Below are 17,563 nucleotides of genomic sequence, written 5' to 3'. Positions count from 1 at the left end.
GTGAGGTCTATGATCTTTGCTCTGGTTTTGCTGGTTTCTCCACCCAAAGTTTGGGTGGTTCTTCCAACCAGGATTATAGATTTTGGAGTGTGGATCATAGGATTGTCTTGATGAGTTTTCAACATAATTGGCTTGCTCTCAATCGCCTCCTTCCTTTGCATTCAAGCCTTCTTGAGCTAGTGATTGAGTATTGACTGATGTAACTTGGTTCCTCTCCATTTGCTTGGTGAGGTCTGCTAATTGCTTGGTAATCAAATTGTTTTGAGCTAGCAATGAATCCATGTGACTTAGCTCCATCACTCCTTTTCTTGGGTTACTATCAGAGGCGTAGAAGTATTCATTGTTGGCCATGGTTTCTATGATGTCTATGGCCTCTTCAATTGTCTTCTTCTTATTGAGAGAGCCTCCTGAAGAGTGATCTATGGCCTTCTTTGATTCTTGTGACAATCCTTTGTAGAAAATGTGCAACTGTACCCATTCATTGAACATGTCCGGAGGGCACCTTCTTGTCAACTCCTTGTATCTCTCCCATGCTTCATAGAGCGTTTCCCCATCTTATTGTCTAAACATTTGTACCTCAGCCCTCAACTTATTAATTCTTTGGGAAGGGTAAAATCTTGCCAAGAACTTATTCACCACCTCTTTCCAAGTTGTCAAACTCTCTTTTGGAAATGACTCTAGCTACTTTGATGCTTTATCCCTGGGAGAAAAAGGAAACAAAAGCAGTTTGTAGGTGTCAGGGTGAACACCATTAGCCTTCACTATGTCATAAATTCTCAAGAATTTGGTTAGATGTTAGTTTGGATCTTCTTGAGCATTTCTTCCAAATGAACACTTGTTTTGAACAAGAGTTATTAGTTGTGGTTTGAGATCAAAATTGTTGGCATGTATGGTAGGTTTCAAGATGCTGCTTCCACAATTCCCAGGATTGGGATTGATATAAGAGCCTAGCACTCTTCTTTCCTGCCCAACATGATTACCAGCACTCGCTCCAACATGATTATGTGCTCCCTCCTCCATTGGAGCGTCTAGATCTTCTTCCAACTCTTCTTCACTGACTATGCCTTTACCTCTTGCTTCCCTCCTTAATCTAAGGAAGGTCCTCTCAGGTTCACTATCAAAAAAGGTAGAGGCTCCTCCTCTTCTACCTATCAAACACTCAGCAAACAAACAAGTGAATGCAAGTGAAGGATTCACTATTATTGAAAATTATGGTTAGAGTGGTTAGTGCAATTGATCAAACAGTTAGTGGATTAGTGTGCTAGAAAGTAACTAAACAAGGAAAAACAACTTAATTTACATAGAATAGCAATAAACAAATTGAAATAAAACTAATCTACAATGAAAAGAAAAGTGTTCAATCTAGTTTTCCTCCAATTTAATTATTGTCAATACAAAATCAATCCTCGGCAACAGCGCCATAAACTTGATGCACGAAAATCTGTATCTCTACAAATTTCCTTCGGCAAGTATACTGAATTATCGTCAAGTAAAACTCACAGTAGAGTGAGGTCGAATCCAACATGGATTGATTGGTTGAGCAACTTTAATCAGAGGAGTGTTCTAGTTGAACTAAGCAGATTTAAATTGGCAATTGTAGAAATTAAAATGGCGGGAAATGTAAATAGTAAGAAATGTAAATAACAGAAAGTAAATGGCAGAATATAAATGGTAGAAAGTAAATTGTAGAAACTTAAATGGGAATGGGGACGAGGATCATAAATGTAAAATAGTAGAATATAGAGAATGGAGAGATCAGAAATGGAAAGTTCATTGGGCTCAGGAGATATTGTATTCTCTGGATCAAGTTTATTCTCATCTCTTCCTCAATCCATGCAACTCATTGATCTCTTGGCAATCTTAGGTGATTGAATCCCAATTCCTTGGCAATTCAATCTCTTTAAGCTTTAACAATTGTCCAATTCTTTTATCTAATTGCTTATGGGAAGAGATGAAGTACGATCACTGATTATACCACATGTTTTTCCAAATCAAAGTATTAGTAGAATTATATGTCACTATATCCATCCAACCCCCAATCCGGTCCAACATGAGAAAGCATTTCTAGCATGATTTCCTCATTCCTCTTCCAAGGTTCAGAGGAAATCCAAGTATGAGCAACTTCTCTTCCGAGACAGATACTCAATTGGATGATGTAACACCCTAATTACCCTAAGCTTTACCCCTAGTCATAAAGCAAAGGTTAACCAGAGCTTACGACAATTCTAAGGCTTATACATATTTATATATAGGAGGGAATATTATATTCTAGAAGCCTGATGAAGGATTAAACTCAAAGACAGAATTACAAAAGCGTGAAACGTTCACACGAAGCTAATGCATAAGATACAAGGTATAGGTATAAGAGAATAAAACATATATAAATATAAAAATATAATATTCATAGAGAATTAGCCGCAGCTTGTGGAGTTTTAGCCGACTAGTTACAAATCGAAAGGTACAGAGTTTTAGAATTAAAACAGCTTATACAACCTAACTCTCAAATAAGCCTCTAAGGCCAGATAATATTCATATACAACAATTAATGCAAACAAGTAAAATACAGATAATATTCATATACAACAAGTAGTTCAAGAAGCATGTAGGCATGTTATACAATTAGGAAAACTCAAGTAAACATGGCAAGTAAGCATATAGAAGATGCACATGACGAATGTCTGCCCTATTGGCTGTGATATCACATGTCGGTTAATGCCAAACCTGATAGAAAATCTGGCCGACAACTCCCGGATTAGTCTCTCTATTGCGCATAAGGAGGAATAATTCCGAGGGATGAGTGCCCTACCACCTTCTCTTTTCAGAGGGAAACATTCCAAGGGAGTGTGCCCTACCACCTTCCTCTGGTTGCCGCATAATTCTGTGGGTTAGTGCACTAGCACCTTGCAATCAAAGAGAAATCGCATTTTCAGGAGGAATAATTCCGAGGGATAAGTGACCTACCAACTTCTCCTTTCAGAGGGAAATATTCCGAGGGAGCGTGCCATACCACCTTTCTCTGGTTGCGAGAAATATGAGTGAGAAGCCCAGCTTCTCCTCTCACATCTGAGTGTAAGCGGGAGATTGCCATAGCCCTTACGACGGAGAATAATGCATATCGTAATTACATATTCAATCTTAGAGGCCACTCCTCTAAACATATTTCCACTCATACTCATCACAACCATCATCAAGTCATAAGTTCCATTCCAAACTCCCTAGTTCATCAGTTTCTCAATTTCGTTATCAGCAATCACCATATTCACCACTCTTCCTTCTCTCTCAACCAGTTCATCCTCACTACACCAGAAACCTAAACCTCTGTTTGCTAACTTTTCAAAGTAAAAACCAAATTAAAACTCCTAGGACCTTCCCTTATTCTGATACCCAAAAATAGGCCCAAAAGTCTTAAAATGGTGTCACAGAAACTTACAAGTTTGTTGGGAAGGTGAAATAGTTGAAAACAAAGTTTAAATTTGAGAAACAGGGCGTGTGCGTATGCACAGGGGTGTGCGTGCGCACACCCAGGAAGATTTTTAAAGTGTGCGTATGCACAGGAGTGTGCGTATACACAGGTATGAAAATTCACAAGTCTGTTCAGTCGCACAACCTGTGCTAGTGCCCCCAACAGACCACCCTTCCCAATTTGTGCATTCACACAGGTCTGTGCGTACGCACATGTTGTAAAACTTCCTTGGTGTGTGCATGCGCACATACCAGAAATCACAAAATTAGGCAACTCTGCAGAATTTCAGATTTCGACACCAATATTTGAATGATCATAACTTCCTCTACAAAATTCCAAATTTTACAAATTTTATATCAAATCGAAGGGTTTTCAATAATCTTTAATTCTAAACCAAATTCAACAAGTTTTGAAAACCGAAGCAAAAGTTTTGATCAGACAAAGTTCAGCAAAAATCCATTTGTACCCAAAACCTCATAACCTTAATTTTAACCAACTCTCAATCCAAAATCACATATCCCACATTCAAAATTGTCCCAAGGTACCTAAACCATATTTATATACCTTTCCTTTAATCCATAGCCTAGCAACACATAAAGATCATCAATTCTCACTATCAAATACCTAATAATACCCTTACTAACCATCATCATCATCAATTTCGACATCAATCTCCAACATCATACTATCAACAGCAATATAGCCATTTATCAATCATTCCAATTCATCAATTATTATACCTTATCCTAACTTCATAACTCACATCATTTATAAACAATCCCAACACTCACCTTCAATTACCAACAATATCAATATTTATCATCAATCATCAACCACCTCAATAAATCCTTATTAACAATAATAAATCACACATTCCTCATCAACCTTCATAATCATTAAATACCAATAACCTCGTCTAATCATATAATTATTATTATTACTATTTGGATTCATTCCACACAACACCACCACTCCATTTATCAACCCTCATCAACAACACCAATCATCAATACTCATTAACACCAACAATCCCTAATAATCATCATCAACCACACTAATCCAATACAACCAATAATTAACATCAATTCACATTTAAATATTCATACACTAATAACATTCAATCCTATCTTAGGCTCAACTAGCCTAAGTGTCCATAAACATTATATATTACATAAAGGAAACCGAAACCATACCTTGGCCGATTCCTAATATGCTCAAACACCAAACTTGATTCCAATCAAGATTCCACCAATCTCCAAACCATCAAAGCCAAACCAAAAGCCACCACCAACTCCAAAAACAAGCTTCATACATACAACATAACCATACATCAACAACTAAAGCTCATACTATACCAAACCACAAGGATAAAGGGGTTCCTTACCTTATCTAATGAGATTAGGGGTAAAATCCATCAATTACCCGCTACTAGAGATCACCTAAATAAGCAAAACCACAAAATCTACTCAAAACCATAACCTCAAAAACACAAAAATCTAGGGCACGAAACTGGGACTTGAAATTCGAGTTTTTACCAGGTATTCTTTCATAGAAACATAGAGCTCAATAAGAGCTTCGCGTGGCCATAAACGGCTCGTCAATCGGAGCTCCGTAACTCAAGTTATGGCTCCCGGAAGGTGGAGGTGAATAGTGAAACCCCACCCTCACCTCTCTTTTCTCTCAATCCGAGCTCTCTCTCATTTGGGGAGGAGAATGAGCTGAAAAGCTCATTAACTGAGTTTATATATGTTGGACCTTGGGCCCAGTTTGGACCCGGTCGAACCCATTGGTATTTTTAGCCCGTTTGGCCCACTTTAGGCCAAAACCTTTAAGATTAGTGCCCGGTTTTCAGTTCATATTATTTTTTGTCCTTTCAAAACAATAAACCAATTTTCTAAATCTTATTTTTTCTCAAAACATAGTACCGGGCAGGCTTAAAATGGTTCGACTGGTTCGATTGTTGGTTCTCGGTCTTTCACAGAAAATATATTTTCTGACTCAGAAAATACATTTTCTGACTCAGAAAAATTCATTGAAACCAAAATTCACCTTTTTATTTTCAAATTAAAACTTCTAAATTTTGAGTCTATCTTGGGCACTTAAATTATTATTTTTATAAAAACGGTTTTGCGTAAAAAGCTCGGGCTCTTACAGATGAAGATCGAAAACTTTCAAGTAAATCAAAGAGAAAGGAAAGAAGAAGAAAAATAAGAACTATTAATGATCCATTGAATTACAACAGAGCTCCCTAACCCAATGAAGTGGGTTTAGTTGTTCATAGCTCTGAGAATGGAGAATTGAAATGTAAATTGCATTCTAAAAGTAAAACTGAATTACAGAGAAAGTAAAATACAGGGTGTTACAATCCTAGATTCCCCAGGTGCCAATCTCATCTAACTTAAATTCTATCTTATTTATACACTTTCCCAATCAATCTTCAAGTCTTGGAAGTGGGCTTTGGCCTTTGTTAAAGCAAGTTAAGAGTGGCTTTGAGTGAAGTTGACGTGGGCTTGAGCTAACCAACTTTTACAAGCTTGCATGGGTGCCACTGAAAATGAGCTCAGCAAGGATGTTAGTCACTAACGTTGGTGTCTACTAACGTTGGCCAACGTTCTCTTTAAACCAATGAAGAACGTTTGAGGCAACGTTTGTGCACCAACGTTACTACCAACATTGGCCTGGCCATGCGTACGCGTCGCTCACGCGTGCGCATTGATGACCAGTTTTCTATGTGATTCTCTTCAAAACTATCAAAAATGTTGGTGGAAACATTTGCACACTGATGAGCAGATAATTTATACGCTTTCTGGCGTTGTTTTTAGTATGTTTTTAGTAGAATCTAGTTACTTTTAGGGATGTTTTCATTAGTTTTTATGTTAAATTCACATTTCTAGACTTTACTATGAGTTTGTGTGTTTTTCTATGATTTCAGGTATTTTCTGGCTGAAATTGAGGGACTTGAGCAAAAATCAGATTCAGAGGTTGAAGAAGGACTACCGATGCTGTTGGATTCTGACCTCCCTGCACTCAAAATGGATTTTCTGGAGCTACAAAACTCAAAATGGCGCGCTTCCAGTTGCATTGGAAAGTAGACATCCAGGGCTTTCCAGAAATATATAATAGTCCATACTTTGCCCAAGTTTAGATGACGCAAACTGGCGTTCAACGCCAGCTCTCTGCCCAATTCTGGCGTCCAGCGCCAGAAACAAGTTGCAAAGTGGAGTTCAACGCCCAAACTGGCACAAAAGCTGGCATTCAACTCCAAGAATGACCTCTCCACGTGTAGACTTCAAGCTCAGTCCAAGCACACACCAAGTGGGCCCCGGAAGTGGATTTATGCATCAATTACTTACTTCTGTAAACCCTAGTAACTAGTTTATTATAAATAGAACTTTTTATCATTGTATTCGGAGTCTTGGTTACTCTGGTTCCCCTCTGGGGCCGAGACCAATGAACTCTATTATCACTTATGTATTTTCAACGGTAGAATTTCTGCACTCCATAGATTAAGGTGTGGAGCTCTGCTGTTCCTCAAGGATTAATGCAAAGTACTACTATTTTCTATTCAATTCAACTTATTCAGTTTCTAAGATATTCATTCGCACTTCAACCTGAATGTGATGAACGTGACAATAATCATCATTCCCTATGAACACGTGCCTGACAACCACTTTCGTTCTACATTAGATTGAATGAGTATCTCTTAGATCTCTTAATCAGAATCTTCGTGGTATAAGCTAGATTGATGGCGGCATTCATGAGAGTCCGGAAAGTCTAAACCTTGTCCGTGGTATTCCGAGTAGGACTCTGGGATTGAATGACTGTGACGAACTCCAAACTCGCGAGTGCTGGGCGTAGTGACAGACGCAAAAGGATAGTAAATTCTATTCCAGTATGATCGAGAACCTCCAAGATGATTAGCCATGCAGTGACAGCGCATCGAACCATTTTCACAGAGAGGAATAGGATGCAACCAACGACAAGGGTGATGCCTCTAGACAATTAGCCGTGCTGTGATAGAGCATTTGGACCATTTTTCCGAGAGGATTGAAAGTAGCCATTGGCACCGGTGACATCCTTACACAAAGCCAGCCATAGAAAGGAGTAAGACTGATTGGATGAAGACAGCAGGAAAGCAGGGGTTCAGAGGAATGAATGCATCTCCATACGCTTATCTAAAATTCTCACCAATGATTTACATAAGTATTTCTATCCTTATTTTAGTATTAATTTCGAAAACTCCATAACTATTTTATATCCGCCTGACTGAGATTTACAAGGTGACCATAGCTTGCTTCATACCAACAATCTCCGTGGGATCGACCCTTACTCACGTAAGGTTTATTACTTGGACGACCCAGTGCACCTGCTGGTTAGTTATGCGAAGTTGTGAAGATATGTTTAGACCATGGTTCTGTGCATCCGTTTTTGGAGCCATCGCTAGGGAATCAATTTCGAACAATAATTCACAACCTGAGTAACAATTTCGCATACCAAGTTTTTGGCGCTGTTGCCGGGGATTGTTCGAGTTTGGACAACTGACGGTTCATCTTGTTGCTCAGATTGGGTAACTTTCTTTTCGTTTTCTTTTCAAAAAGTTTTCAAAAAAAATTTTTCAAAAAAATCTTTCAAAAATTTCTCCTTTGTTTTCGAAAAAAAAAACTTTTAAATGTTTTCAAAAAAAATTTTTTCTTCAGAATTTTTAAGAATGAATTCTAGTGTTTCATAAAGCATGTTGAAGCCTGGCTGGCTGTAAAGCCATGCCTGTAGGGCATGTTAGGCGTGTCATGTCTGAGTTACATACTAAAGCTTGGCTGGCTATTAAGCCATGCCTGACCCTTTGATTGGAGCTTTAGACTAAAGAGCATAAGATTCCTGGAATTCATATTAAAAAAATTTTGGAATCCTTATTTTTCTTTTTCAAAATGATTTTCGAAAAAAATTAAAAAAAAATACAAAAAAATCATAAAATCATAAAAATCAAAAATATTTTTTGTGTTTCTTGTTTGAGTCTTGAGTCATGTTATAAGTTTGGTGTCAATTGCATGTTCATCTTGCATTTTTTGAAAAAAATTCATGCATTCATAGTGTTCTTCATGATCTTCAAGTTGTTCTTGGTAAGTCTTCTTGTTTGATCTTTGCATTTGCATGTTTTGTGTCTTTTCTTGTTTTTCATATGCATTCCTAAATTCTTTATGTCTAAGCATTAAAGAATTCTAAGTTTGGTGTCTTGCATGTTTTCTTTGCATTAAAAATTTTTCAAAAATGTGTTCTTGATGTTCATCATGATCTTCATAGTGTTCTTGGTGTTCATCTTGACATTCATAGCATTCTTGCATGCATTCATTGTTTTGATCCATAACTTTCATGCATTGCATCATTTTTCTTGTTTTTCTCTCTCATCATAAAAATTCAAAAATAAAAAAAAATATCTTTCCCTTTTTCTCACTTAAAATTTTGAAAATTAGATTTGACTTTTTCAAATATTTTTAAAATATAGTTGTTTTTATAAGTCAAATCAAATTTTCAATTAAAAAAAAAATCTTATCTTTTTCAAAATCTTTTTCAAAAATCAAATCTTTTTTCAATTTTTTTAGTTATTTTCGAAAATTTCAAAAATATTTTTCAAAAATCTTTTTTTTTAATTTTACATCATATTTTTGAAAATAACATCATCAATTAATGTTTTGATTCAAAAATTTCAAGTTTGTTACTTACTTGTTAAGAAAGATTCAAACTTTAAGTTCTAGAATCATATCTTGTGATTTCTTGTGAATCAAGTCATTAATTGAGATTTTAAAAATCAAATCTTTTTCAAAAACTAATTTCTATCATGTCTTTTCGAAAATATCTTCTTATCTTACCTTTTTCAAAAAAGTGATTGCAAAATATCTTTTCTAACCTCCTAACTTCTTATCTTTTCAAAATTTGTTTCAACTAACTAACTAACTTTTTGTTTGTTTCTTACCTTTTTCAAAACTACCTAACTAACCCTCTCTCTCTAATTTTCGAAAAAATCCTCCCTCTTTTTCAAAATTTCTTTTTAATTAGGCTAATTATTTTATTTTTTATTTGAATTTTCAAAAAACTACTAACCTTTTTCCAAAACTATTTTCGAAAATCACTAACTCTTTTTCAAAAATTATTTTCGAAAATCCTTCTCCCTCATCTCCTTCTATTTATTTATTCATCTACTAACACTTCTCTTCATCTCACATCTCTGCTCCTATCATCACCTTGGTGTTTGGATTCTTCATTCTTCTTCACCCCTATTCCTTTTCTTCTTCTACTAACAATAAAGAACCTCTTTACTGTGACATAGAGGATTCCTCTTTTTTTCTTTTTCACTTCTCTTTCTTATGAGCAGGGACAAAGAAAAAGGCATTCTTGTTGAAGTTGATCCAGAACCTGAAAGGACTCTGAAGAGAAAACTAAGAGAAGCTAAATTACAACAATCCAGAGACAACCTTATTGAAAATTTCGAACAAGTAAAGGAGATGGCAGCCGAACCCAACAACAATAATGCAAGGAGAATGCTTGGTGACTTTACTGCACCTAATTCCAATTTATATGGAAGAAGCATCTCCATTCTACCATTGGAGCAAACAATTTTGAGCTGAAACCTCAGCTAGTTTCTCTGATGTAGCAGAACTGCAAATTTCATGGACTTCCATTTGAAGACCCTTTTCAGTTCTTAAGACTAATGGAGTAGATCCTGAAGTCTACAGGCTCATGCTTTTCCCTTTTGCTGTAAGAGACAGAGCTAGAATATGGTTGGACTCTCAACCCAAAGACACCCTGAACTCTTGGGATAAGCTGGTCACGGCTTTCTTAGCCAAGTTTTTTCCTCCTCAAAAGCTGAGCAAGCTTAGAGCTGATGTTCAAACCTTCAGACAGAAAAAAGGTGAATCCCTCTATGAAGCTTGGGAAAGATACAAGCAGCTGACCAAAAAGTGTCCTTCTGACATGCTTTCAAAATGGACCATCCTGGATATATTCTATGATGGTTTATCTGAGCAATCAAAGATGTCATTGGATACTTCTGCAGGTGGATCCATTCACCTAAAGAAAACGCCTGCAGAAGCTCAAGAACTTATTGACATGGTTGCTAATAACCAGTTTATGTACACTTCTGAGAGGAATCCTGTGAGTAATGGGACGCCTATGAAGAAGGGAGTTCTTGAAATTGATACTCTGAATGCCATATTGGCTCAGAATAAAATATTAACTCAGCGAGTCAATATGATTTCTCAGAGTCTGAATGGAATGCAAGCTGCATCCAATAGTACTCAAGAGGCATCTTCTGAGGGAGAAGCTTATGATCCTGAGAACCCTGCAATAGCAGAGTTAAAATACATGGGTGAACCATATGGAAACACCTATAATCCATCATGGAGAAATCACCCAAATCTCTCATGGAAGGATCAAAAGCCTCAACAAGGCTTTAATAATGGTGGAAGAAATAGGTTTAGCAATAGCAAGCCTTTTCCATCATCCACTCAGCAACAGACAGAGAATTCTGAGCATAATCTATCTAGCTTAGCAAATTTAGTCTCTGATCTATCTAAGGCCACTGTGAGTTTCATGAATGAAACAAGGTCTTCCATTAGAAATTTGGAAGCACAAGTGGGCCAGCTGAGTAAAAGGATCACTGAAATCCCTCCTAGTACTCTCCCAAGCAATACAGAAGAGAATCCAAAAGGAGAGTGCAAGGCCATTGAATTAATTGCCATGGCCGAACCCACAAGAGAGGAGAAGGACGTGAATCCCAAGGAGGAAGACCTCCTGGGACGTCCAGTGATCAATAAGGAGCTTCCCTCTGAGGAACCTAAGGAATCTGAGACTCATCTAGAGACCATAGAGATTCCATTGAACCTCCTTATGCCATTCATGAGCTCTGATGAGTATTCCTCTTCTGAAGAGAATGAGGATGTTACTGAAGAGCAAGCTGCCAAGTTCCTTGGTGCAATCATGAAGCTAAATGCCAAATTATTTGGTATTGAAACTTGGGAAGATGAACCTCCCTTGTTCACCAACGAACTAAGTGATCTGGATCAACTGACATTGCCTCAGAAGAGACAGGATCCTGGAAAGTTCATAATACCTTGTACCATAGGCACCATGATCTTTAAGGCTCTGTGTGACCTTGGTTCAGGAATAAACCCCATGCCCCTCTTTGTAATAGAGAAACTGGGAATCTATGGGGTGCAAGCTGCTAAAATCTCATTAGAGATGGCAGACAATTCAAGAAAACAGGCTTATGGACAAGTAGAGGACGTGTTAGTAAAGGTTGAAGGCCTTGACATCCCTGCTGATTTCATAGTCCTGGATACTGGAAAGGAAGAGGATGAATCTATCATCCTAGGAAGACCTTTCCTAGCCACAGCAAGAGCTGTGATTGATGTGGACAGAGGAGAATTGATCCTTCAATTAAATAAGGACAACCTTGTGTTTACAACTCAAGGATCTCTCTCTGCATCCATGGAGAGGAAGCAGAAAAAGCTTCTCTCAAAGCAGAGTCAACCAAAGCCCCCACAGTCAAACTCTAAGTTTGGTGTTGGGAGGCCATAACCAAACTCTAAGTTTGGTGTCAAACCCCCATATCCAAACTCTAAGTTTGGTATTGGGAGGTCTCAACAAAGCTCTGCACATCTGTGAGGCTCCATGAGAGCCCACTGTCAAGCTATTGACATTAAAAAAGCGCTTGTTGGGAGGCAACCCAATGTTTATTTATCTAATTTTATTTTTTTCATATTTTCTTAAGTTCATGATCATGTGGAATCACAAAATAAACGAAAAATTTAGAAACAGAATCAAAAACAGCAGAAGAAAAATCACACCTTGGAGGAAGCAACTGTCTGGCGTTCAATGCCAGAACAGAGCATGGTTCTGGCGCTGAACGCCCAAAATGGGCAGTATCTGGGCGCTGAACGCCCAAAATGGGCATCAACCTGGCGCTGAACGCCCAAAATGGGCATCATCTGGGTGCTAAATGCCAGAATTGCACCCTGGAGAGGAGCTAGGTTTGAACGCCCAGAACAAGCATGGTTCTGGCATTCAACGCCAGAAATGGGCAACAAATGGGCGTTGAACGCCCAAAATGGGCACCAACCTGGCACTGAACGCCCAGAGTTGTGTGCAAGGGCATTTTACATGCCTAATTTGGTGCAAGGTTGTAAATCCTTGAACACCTCAGGATCTGTGGACCCCACAGGATCACCTCAGGATCTGTGGACCCCACAGGATCATCTCAGGATCTGTGGACCCCACAGGATCCCCACCTACCTCCACTCACTCTCTTCTCTCTTCTCAATCATCCTCTATTCCCAATAAACACTCTTCCCCAAAACCCTTCACCTATCACCTCCATCTCTCTTCCCTATTAACCCTTCACCACTCACATCCACCCACTCTTTCCCATAAACCTACCCAATAAACTCCACCTACCTTCAAAATTCAAATCAATTTCCCACCCAAACCTACCCATATGGCCGAACCTTAACCCCCCCTCCCTTCCCTATATAAAGCCTTCCATTCTTCCTCATTTTCACACAACATAACCCTCTCTTCTCTTCTTGGCCGAAACACACCTCCCTCCTCTTCTCCATCTTTTCTTCTTCTTCTTCATCTAATTCTTTATTTTCTTGCTCGAGGGTGAGCAATATTCTATGTTTGGTGTGGTAAAAGCATAAGCTTTTTGTTTTTTCATTACCATTGATGGCACCCAAGACCGGAGAATCCTCTAGAAAAGGGAAAGGAAAGACAAAAACTTTCACCTCTGAGTCATGGGAGATGGAAAGATTCATCTCCAAAGCTCATCAAGACCACTTCTATGATGTTGTGGCCAAGAAGAAGGTGATCCCCGAGGTCCCTTTCAAATTCAAAAGAAATGAGTATCCGGAGATCCGACATGAAATTCAAAGAAGAGGTTGGAAAGTTCTAACAAATCCCATCCAACAAGTCGGCATCCTAATGGTTCAAGAGTTTTATGCCAATGCATGGATCACCAAGAACCATGATCAAAGTAAGAACCCGGATCCAAAGAACTATGTTACAATGGTTCGGGGGAAATACTTGGATTTTAGTCTGGAAAATGTGAGGTTGGCGTTTAACTTGCCTATGATGCAAGGAGATGAACGCCCCTACACTAGAAGGGTCAACTTTAATCAAAGGTTGGACCAAGTCCTCATGGACATATGTGTGGAAGGAGCTCAATGGAAGATTGACTCCAAAGGCAAGCTGGTTCAACTAAGAAGATTGGACCTCAAGCCTGTGGCTAGAGGATGGTTGGAGTTCATCCAACGCTCCATCATCCCCACTAGCAACCGATCTAAAGTTACTGTGGATCGGGCCATCATGATCCATAGCATCATGATTGGAGAAGAAGTAGAGGTTCATGAAGTCATCTCCCTTGTACTCTACAAAATAGCCGAAAAGCCCTCTCCTGGGGCAAGGCTAGCTTTTCCTCATCTTATCTGCCATCTATGTTACTCAGCTAGAGCTTCCATAGAAGGAGACATTCACATTGAGGAAGAGAAGCCCATCACTAAGAAAAAGATAGAGCAAGAAAGAAAGCCCATTCGTGGAGCTCAAGAGGCGCAGGAAGCTCATCACCATGAGATCCCGGAGATGCCTCATATGCATTTTCCTCCACAAAAATATTGAGAGCAAATCAACAGCTCCCTAGAAGAATTAAGTTCCAACATGGGACAATTAAGGGTGGAACATCAAGAGCACTCCATCATCCTTCATGAAATTAGAGAAGATCAAAAAGCAATGAGGGAGGAGCAACAAAGACAAGGAAGAGACATAGAAGAGCTCAAGGACATCATTGGTTCCTCAAGAAGGAAACGCCACCATCACTAAGGTGGATTCATTCCTTGTTCTTATTTCTTCTGTTTTTCGTTTTCTCTATGTTAAGTGCTTATCTATGTTTGTGTCTTCATTACATGATCATTAGTAGTTAGTAACTTTGTCTTAAAGTTATGAATGTCCTATGAATCCATCACCTCTCTTAAATGAAAAATGTTTTAATTCAAAAGAACAAGAAGTACATGAGTTTTGAATTTATCCTTGAACTTAGTTTAATTATATTGATGTGGTGACAATGCTTCTTGTTTTCTGAATGTATGCTTGAACAGTGCATATGTCTTTTGAAGTTGTTGTTTAAGAATATTAAATATGTTGGCTCTTGAAAGAATGATGACTAGGAAACATGTTATTTGATATTCTGAAAAATCATAAAAATGATTCTTGGAGCAAGAAAAAGCAGCAAAGAACAAAGCTTGCAGAAAAAAAAATAGGCGAAAAAAAATAGAAAGAAAAAGCAAGCAGAAAAAAAGCCAATAACCCTTAAAACCAAAAGGCAAGGGTAAATAAAGAGGATCCCAAGGCTTTGAGCATCAGTGGATAGGAGGGCCTACAGGAATAAAATCCTGGTCTAAGCGGCTAAACCAAGCTGTCCCTAACCATGTGCTTGTGGCGTGTAGGTGTCAAGTGAAAACTTGAGACTGAGCGGTTAAAGTCAAGGTCCAAATCAAAAAAAAAAGAGTGTGCTTAAGAGCCCTGGACACCTCTAATTGGGGACTTTAGCAAAGCTGAGTCACAATCTGAAAAGGTTCACCCAATTATGTGTCTGTGGCATTTATGTATCCGGTGGTAATATTGGAAACAAAGTGCTTAGGGCCACGGCCAAGACTCATAAAATAGCTGTATTCAAGAATCACTATACTGAACTAGGAGAATCAATAACACTATCTGAACTCTGAGTTCCTATAGATGCCAATCATTCTGAACCTCAATGAATAAAGTGAGATGCCAGAACTATTCAAGAGGCAAAAAGCAATAAGTCCCGCTCATTTGATTGGAGCTATGTTTCATTGATAGTTTGGAATTTATAGTATATTCTCTTCTTTTTATCCTATTTGATTTTCAGTTGCTTGGGGACAAGCAACAATTTAAGTTTGGTGTTGTGATGAGCGGATAATTTATACGCTTTTTGGCGTTGTTTTTAGTATGTTTTTAGTAGAATCTAGTTACTTTTAGTGATGTTTTCATTAGTTTTTATGTTAAATTCACATTTCTGGACTTTACTATGAGTTTGTGTGTTTTTCTGTGATTTCAGGTATTTTCTGGCTGAAATTGAGGGACTTGAGCAAATATCAGATTCAGAGGTTGAAGAAGGACTGCCGATGTTGTTGGATTCTGACCTCACTGAACTCAAAATAGATTTTCTGGAGCTACAGAACTCAAAATGGCGCGCTTCAAATTGCATTGGAAAGTAGACATCCAGGGCTTTCCAGCAATATATAATAGTCCATACTTTGCTCAAGTTTAGATGACGCAAACTGGCGTTCAACGTCAGCTCTCTGCCCAATTCTGGCGTCCAGCGCCAGAAACAAGTTGCAAAGTGGAGTTCAACGCCCAAACTGGCACAAAAGCTGGCGTTCAACTCCAAGAATGACCTCTCCACGTGTAGACTTCAAGCTCAGTCCAAGCACACACCAAGTGGGCCCCGGAAGTGGATTTATGCATCAATTACTTACTTCTGTAAACCCTAGTGACTAGTTTATTATATATAGAACTTTTTATCATTGTATTCTAAGTCTTGGTTATTCCGGTTCCCCTCTGGGGCCGAGACCAATGAACTCCATTATCACTTATGTATTTTCAATGGTAGAGTTTCTGCACTCCATAGATTAAGGTGTGGAGCTCTGCTGTTCCTCAAGGATTAATGCAAAGTACTACTGTTTTCTATTCAATTCAACTTATTCAGTTTCTAAGATATTCATTCGCACTTCAACCTGAATGTGATGAACGTGACAATCATCATCTTTTCCTATGAACGTGTGCCTGACAACCACTTCCGTTCTACATTAGATTGAATGAGTATCTCTTAGATCTCTTAATCAGAATCTTCGTGGTATAAGCTAGATTGATGGCGGCATTCATGAGAGTCCGGAAAGTCTAAACCTTGTCCGTGGTATTCCGAGTAGGACTCTGGGATTGAATGACTGTGACGAACTCCAAACTCGCGAGTGCTGGGCATAGTGACAGACGCAAAAGGATAGTAAATTCTATTCCAGTATGATCGAAAACCTCCAAGATGATTAGCCATGCAGTGACAGCGCATCGGACCATTTTCACAGAGAGGAATAGGATGCAACCAACGACAAGGGTGATGCCTCCAGACGATTAGCCATGCTGTGACAGAGCATTTGGACTATTTTTCCGAGAGGATTAAAAGTAGCCATTGGCACCGGTGAAATCCTTACACAAAGCCAGCCATAGAAAGGAGTAAGACTGATTGGATGAAGACAGCAGGAAAGCAGGGGTTCAGAGGAATGAATGCATCTCCATACACTTATCTGAAATTCTCACCAATGATTTACATAAGTATTTCTATCCTTATTTTAGTATTAATTTCGAAAACTCCATAACTATTTTATATCCGCCTGACTGAGATTTACAAGGTGACCATAGCTTGCTTCATACCAACAATCTCCGTGGGATCGACCCTTACTCACGTAAGGTTTATTACTTGGACGACCCAGTGCACTTGCTGGTTAGTTATGCGAAGTTGTGAAGATATGTTTAGACCATGGTTCTGTGCATCCGTTTTTGGAGCCATCGCCAGGGAATCAATTTCGAACAATAATTCACAACCTGAGTAACAATTTTGTATACCACACACCAACGCTTTCATGGTCATGCGTACACGTCGCCCACGCGTACGCGTCAAGCTGGATTTTTACCAATTTGCACGTGCGAGTCGCCCATGTGTGTGCGAGACTTGATGTTTTTCCACTTTCACGCGTACGTGTCATCGACGCGTACGCGTCATATCAAAATTTTTCAATCTCCAAAGTGAGCTTTTATCCAAGATGTTGGAGGTAACATTGGTTCACCAATGTTCCCTCCAACGTTGGCACCTCTTTTTCATAATGTTCCCAGCAACGTTGGTGTGCCAACTTTGGCTACCAACGTTGCATATCAAGCCTTCAAACGTTGGTGGCAACGTTGTTGAGCCAACTTTGGCCACCAACGGTGCCTTCTCTGCTACTTTCTCACCTTTCCTCTACTTCTCTTCACCTATCATCA

At 38.8% G+C, this 17,563-nt stretch overlaps 1 non-coding gene across 1 annotated transcript; it reads right to left on the bottom strand.

Annotated features, from left to right (window-relative positions):
• Window positions 1-10,327: 10,327 nt before the first annotated feature.
• Window positions 10,328-10,435, bottom strand: LOC148561581 (small nucleolar RNA R71). Its single transcript, XR_015887867.1, has one exon. It is a non-coding gene; the product is annotated as a small nucleolar RNA R71 (small nucleolar RNA).
• Window positions 10,436-17,563: the final 7,128 nt, after the last annotated feature.

This window comes from Arachis ipaensis, chromosome B6, assembly GCF_059453495.1.
Source record: "Arachis ipaensis isolate K30076 ecotype BB chromosome B6, ASM5945349v1, whole genome shotgun sequence".
Lineage (NCBI taxonomy): Eukaryota > Viridiplantae > Streptophyta > Magnoliopsida > Fabales > Fabaceae > Arachis > Arachis ipaensis.
Note: the sequence above shows the minus strand (reverse complement) of the source record. Positions and strands in the feature narration are given on the sequence as shown.